The 6,857-nt window shown below is 35.2% G+C and overlaps 1 long non-coding RNA gene across 1 annotated transcript in view; it reads left to right on the top strand.

Annotated features, from left to right (window-relative positions):
• The window catches only part of LOC107622008, an 893-nt gene extending 491 nt beyond the window's left edge, over positions 1 to 402 (top strand). Inside the window, exon 3 of the long non-coding RNA XR_002355337.1 lies at positions 158 to 402. This is a non-coding gene — a long non-coding RNA (uncharacterized LOC107622008). The remainder of the gene's footprint in view (positions 1 to 157) is intronic.

Genomic DNA, 6,857 nt, shown 5'->3' with positions numbered 1-6,857 from the left:
CAATGATGATATATATGGATAATGATGATTTCTTCTTTGACATTCTTACTCCATTCTTCATTGAAAAGTATTGGCAACTCTAAAATAGCTCTATGTATGCGGTGTATTAGAATGAAAACAGTAGTTAATGATTTCAATTATGTGACTATTTTTGTAGATCTACTCGATGGCTCATGGACCATGACTATCACTATCAGCTGCCGTGCCCAAAAAGAAAAAGGCATAAATTACAGGCTTGTGGATGGTCCTAATTCTATGCTACTGTTTTTATATATTAGATGGTGCTATTTCTATGCTATTGTTTTTATTTTGAGGCTTTTATGTAATTAGATGATATTGAAATATTAAAGTTGTTTCATTTTACTTTTTAAAGAAAAACAATAATAGTTATGTAGAACAATACCATATGAAATTGTGTTTGTAACTATTGACATTGGGAATTTTTTAATATATAGAGTTATGTCTTATATTGAGAAATTGTGTTATAAAAGATTTAGTTTTTAAATTTTGATATTAAAAAATAAATTTTTAATTTGAGAATATGTAAATGAGATGAGATTAATGAATGATTTGAAATTAAAAATAAATAAATAATTACAGGATTTGTGGAGGTTTGAAAATCTCACAAAATAGCTAATTTTTGTTAAATTAAAAAATCAATTTGTGGGGGTTTTAAACCGTTACAAAAGTGATTTAAAACTGCCACAAAAGTATAATATAAAACCTCCACTAAACACACATAAAACCCCCACCGAATAGATTGTGGAGGTTTTTAAAAACTCCCACAAAAGACCTCGTGGGACCTCAAATTTTGAGGGTTTTGGAAATCCCCACAAACCATTTGGTGGGAGTTATAAACCTCCACAAATAGGAGAAAAAACCTCCACAAATAAACAAAAATCTTGTAGTGTAGGATATGAGATATTCACTATGATTAGTGCAATGCATTTGTCTTTGATATGTCACCATTTTTTGTATATATGTGCTTGCCAAAATGATTTCATTCTTGGCTTTATTATTGCCTTTTAATTTTCTAAAACTTCTCCCTATAAATTCTGGAAGTAGCTGACATCCAGGTTATGTCTGTTGAAGAAGATAGAATAGGAGTGTGTATAAAAAGTGACGAAATCTTTAGATTGGATAATCAAAAGTCACTTTGGAATCACTTCCAACCTTTAAAAGCAAATACATACATGAGGTAAAATGTACAAGCAGGCATTCTATTTCCTTCACTGGTCCTACGTTTTAGTGTTCCTAAAAGGTATCTATCAAGTAATTTTTGATAAAATTTGTTTTGCCTTGTGAAACAAGAAAATATGTACTTGAACAATAGTTACTATTAGGATTTTGAAGAAAATTTGGTGCAACTTTCCTACTAAATATGCCACAAGTTTCGAATGGTTTAAAGAAACAATGTGCTTTCTCTGAAAAAAATAGTGACTTTTCCACAAAGAAAAAGCTAATTTGTTTAAGGTTGACTTTGACCACTGATTGCGAAAATTGTTGTCGGTCTAGATTTTCTTCCTAAAGAAAAGAATTACTTCGTTGTAAGCATAGCTCCAAACCAACAAACAACTATCGCATCAAATTAAGATATGGTTTTGTCACAAGTACAAACCCCAATGAAAATTAACTGAAGTATTTAGACTCCGGGTCGTCTCACAAGGAATTGCAATGAAGTGGTCAATTATTGGCTATAAAGGGGTAAGGGGATTTTGGGTTATAAGGTAATTGGAAGGTGGTTCATATTGGTGAAATTCGTGAGGTGGTGTGTATGGACTTTGTGGTTTATAGGAGTATTGGTGTTGGAATGGTGGTGGCTCTAGATATGGTTCATATGGTGGTTGGTATGGTGGGTATGGGTTAGGGTCATATAGAGGTGAATGGTGGTATGAGGCATGTGATTATGGTGGAGGGCTATATTGAGGAGGGGGTTCAATTGCATATGATGATTGTGGTTGACAACCACAATGAGGGTCATCACATACATTAGATTGATATGCTTCAAGAATTGAATTGTACCCATAAGAATTCGGAGGAGGTTGTTGCCAAGAAGGTTGTCCATAAGCTTGGGGCTTCTCCCACCTTTGATCTCCAAATCTTTGATGCATGTCCTTATTGTAGCTTCCATCTCCTACAACATAGTTAGAACCACACTCATAGCCAAAGGGATGAGAATTCATAGTGTCAAGAGAAAATAATAAAAAAAAAACAAAAGCTAACAAGAAGTAAAGGAAACTAAGTCCTACAACTAGCAAAACCAACAAGCAAACCAAAAAAAAAAAAAATCAAGCTATTCACAATATATACAATAGCCAATAGCATAGCACCATTGCAATCCTCGGCAACGGCATCATTAATTTGGTTGCGAGGTTTTGCTCGATGGTCTAGATTTTTTTCCTAAAGAAAAGAATTACTTGGTTGTAAGCATAGCTCCAAACCAACAAACAACTCTCGCATCAAATTAAGATATGGTTTTGTCACAAGTACAAACCCCAATGAAAATTAACCGAAGTATTTAGACTCCGGGTCGTCTCACAAGGGATTGCAATGAAGTGGTCAATTATTGGCTATAAAGGGGCAAGGGGGTTTTGGGTTATAAGAGGAACAAGAAAAAGTAAATTAAGCAAGTAATTAAAGAAAGAAAGATAAAGAACTCTTGGCTAAGACTTAGGTAATTGAGATCACTATCCTTGTCAACAATTCAATTATTGATAATTAAGAGGAACCGAGCTCATTAAGTCTACTCACTAAAGCGTTCAGTATGTAATGACTACTCCTAGGCTTGGAGCATGTCAAATGGCTTGATCAATATCAATCCATAAGTTCCAATCTAGCTACTAATCAACTTAGTAGTAGGGTAGAGTCAATAGTTATCAATTTAATCCCCAAGGGTTCTGGAATTACCAATTCAATGAAGTCCAAGGACTCAAGATCACTCAATCCCCTTAGCCTAGGCCAAGGGTCAAGAGAACTACTATAAAACTATAGGAAGTATTATATCAAACACCTAATGTGCAATAAAATTAAACATCACAAAATGCTAAAATTAAGGAAACCCATAACTATCACAAGCGAGAAATCAATAATAGCAGCAAGATCAACATAAAAGGAACATGGAAACATGAAATTGCATTAAAAGGAGATAAGATCCAACAATGTTCATCAACATACAAGAGAGAAAAATGAGAAATTAATATTACAACTAAGAAAATTAAGATGTAGAAATGAGAAATTGTAAAAGAAACAAGATGAAATCAAGTAATTAATTCAAGATCCTGGACAATTTAACCTAATCCTAACCTAATTCTAGAGAGAAGAGGGAGCTTCTCTCTCTAGAAAACTAACTAAAGGCTCATGTTTACTAACTAATTGCTCCCCCTTGCTTGGACTTCAATTCTGCATGAAATACACTCAGAAACAAGTTGGATTTAGGCCTGGGTAGCTCAGAAATCGCCCCCAGCGTTTTGCCTTTAAGTGGGTCACGTGTGAGTATCGGCGCGTACGCGCCATGTGAGCGTGCGCGTCGATTGGCTGTTTCTTCATCCACGCGTACGCGTCATGTACGCGTGTGCGTCGATGTGCAATGTCGTTTCTACACGCGCGCGCCTTGTACGCTTGCGCACCACCTGAAGCATTCCCAATCTTTGTTTCCTCACGCATTCTCCACTTTATATGCTTTTCTCCTGATTTCTTCCATCCAATACTTACCTCATGAACCTGAAATCACTCAACAAACACATCAAGGCATCGAATGGAATTAAAGTGAATTAAAATCACAAATTTAAGGGCCTAAAAAGCATGTTTTTACACTTAAGCATGATTCAAGGGAGAATTACAAAACCATGCTATTTCATTGAATAAATATGGGAAAAGATGATAAAATCCCCTAAAATAAGCACAAGATAAACCACGAAATCGAGGTTTATCAACCACACTTTAATTAACACCATGTTCTACGTCTTTTTCAAATTTTTCTTTTGGTTAGAGATCTACCTTATGTAAAATTATTGTTAAGGTGCTTGCTTATAGTGTTGATGATCATTGTTCTTTCTGATTTTGTACTTTTTTTATATTTTGATGTGTATATTTGAATAAAAAATATAAAGTCAACATTATTTTCAAGCTGAGAATGGACCTCAAGAATGTGATATATCTCTATTATACCGTAAAAAGATCAGTTCATTGTCCAAAATTATGTATAGATGATCCTTTTGGTTCTGCTTCTCAAGACCATGTTGTGAAGTATGGCATTGTGGTACTGACTACTGACTGGCTTTGGTGTTGGACCCACAACTGCCATTAGCATACATAAATATGTAACTACTACACATTGATCATGTTGGAGATTTTATATATATAGTCTGCTTTCTATTTTCTTGATCTTATAGTGCATAATTCTGAAATTCAATTTGAATACCATCTTTTCCATTAAGTAAACACCCAAATTTTGATATTTGTAATAAAGTAGTTTCAGATGATGCAATAACTTACCAAAGGATCCACTCGAAGAATATATTTGATAACAAGAGAGAAAAATTGCTTTGATTGGTTTAGAGATATGCTGAATGAATTTTACAACTTCAAATATGAATCAGATATGGCTGAACTTGACAGTACAACCTTATTATTGTCTCATTCTTCATAAGTAATACCATTGAGATAAGTAATATCATGTTAAACAATTAATACAAGGATAGCATCGGTTGTGTCATGATGTGATATACCCAAGTTTTTTAGTTTCTAACTATTTTTTAAGATGTTATCACTCTTTAAGTTGCATTAGATTTTTTATTTTGACCAGTAAAATAGTACCTTGTATGATCAATCATTTTAAGTTTTTTATATGTATGCTTTTTGATGAGCGGATATTTTATACCCTTTTTGGCATTGTTTTTACATAGTTTTTAGTATGTTTTAATTACTTTTTATTATATTTTTATTAGTTTTTATGCAAAAATCACATTTCTGTACTTTACTATGAGTTTGTGTGTTTTCCTGTAATTTCAGGTATTTTTTGGCTGAAATTGAGGGACCTGAGCAAAAATCTGATTCAGAGGCTGAGAAAGGACTGCAGATGCTGTTGGATTCTGACCCTCATGCACTCGAAGGGAATTTTCTGGAGCTACAGAAGCTAAATTGGTGCGCTCTCAATTGCGTTTTAAAGTAGACATCTTGAGCTTTCCAGCAATATATAATAGTCCATACTTTGCACGAGATTTGATGGCCCAAACTGGCGTTAAACGCCAGCTAAAAACTTTCTGGCGTAAAACGCCAGAACTGGCACACTTCTTGGCGTTAAACGCCCATTTTGGCACCTAGGGTGGCGTTTAACTCCAATGTGAGGCATATGCATGTGGAAGCTTGAAAGCTCAGCCCAAACACTCACCATGTGGGCCTCGGAAGTGGATTTCTGCACTATCTGCACTTAGTTACTCAATTTCTGTAAACCTAAGTTACTAGTTTAGTATAAAAAGTACATTTAGAGATTCATTTTAAAACTCATGACATTTTTACATTTTCCTATTGTATCTTCTACGGCATGAGTCTCTAAACCCCATAGGTGGGGGTGAGGAGCTCTGCTGTGTTTCAATGGATTAATGCAATTACTACTGTTTTCTATTCAATCACGCTTGATTCTGTTCTAAGATACTCATTCGTACTTCAATCTGGAGAAGATGATGATCCATGACACTCATCATCATTCTCACATTTATGAACGCGTGCCTGACAACCACTCCCATTCTACCTGAGCTCAACATAGTCATTGGGCGACAGCTTGAGTGCGTATCTCTTGGGTTTCTGATTCACGGACCGAGTCCATGAGATCAGAACCTTTGTGGTAGAGGCTAGAACTAATTGACAGCATTCCTGGGATCCGGAAAGTCTAAACCTTGTCTGTGGTATTTCGAGTAGGATCTAGGAAGGGATGACTGTGACGAGCTTTAAACTCAAGAATGTTGGGCGCAGTGACAGTGTGCAAAAGGATAGAGAGATCCTAGTCCGACTCTAGTGAGAACCGACAGATGATTAGCCGTGCGGTAGCTGTACCTGGTATTTTTCATCCGAGACAAGAAATCCAACAGTTGATTAGCTGTGTAGAGATCGTATCTAGTATTTTTCATCCGAGAGGATCATACAGCTTGCCATTGAAGGAAGCCATGCGTGCTTGGAGAAGAAGATAGTAGGAAAGCAGAGATTCAGACGACAGAGCATCTCCGGAACCTCAACCTGTTCCTCATTACTGAATCACAGGTATTCTTTATTTTATGTTATTTACTTTTCATAAACAAAAATCATCTTTATCATTAATCTCCTGACTAAGATTTATAAGATAACCATCGCTTGCTTCAAGCTGACAATCTTCGTGGGATCGACCCTTACTCACGTAAGGTATTACTTGGACGACCCAGTGGACTTGCTGGTTAGTTGTGTGGAGTTGTGAAAAGTGTTATCACAATTTCGTGCACCACTTTTGCCTATAATTAGAGTCATTAAAAGGAGTTGAAACTCATAAGACAATTACTTAACTCGCAAAAATAGACGAGTTGAACTAGCAAAATATGTACATATATATGACGATTACTATGCCTTTTTTGTTTAACAGTGAGGGATTCATTTGTGTAGTGAAAATCAAGGACGAGATTGGGTGCTTAAACTTTGTTTTTTTAAAATAAACTTTTGGCAAAGCTATGTAAAATATTTACTTTAGTTTGGAGATTCTTGGATTGTTCAAAACATGTGGAGTTTCTATTGCATCTCTTTGCTTGCATTAATAACGCTGTTAATTGTGATGTTTGTCTGGTTCATTATCTATTTTTAATGTTGTATCTTCACATTCACCTTCACTTTTACCT

The sequence above is a fragment of the Arachis ipaensis genome, chromosome B10 (assembly GCF_000816755.2).
Source record: "Arachis ipaensis cultivar K30076 chromosome B10, Araip1.1, whole genome shotgun sequence".
In the NCBI taxonomy this organism is placed as follows: Eukaryota; Viridiplantae; Streptophyta; class Magnoliopsida; order Fabales; family Fabaceae; genus Arachis; species Arachis ipaensis.
This window is presented reverse-complemented; position numbering and strand designations above follow the sequence as displayed.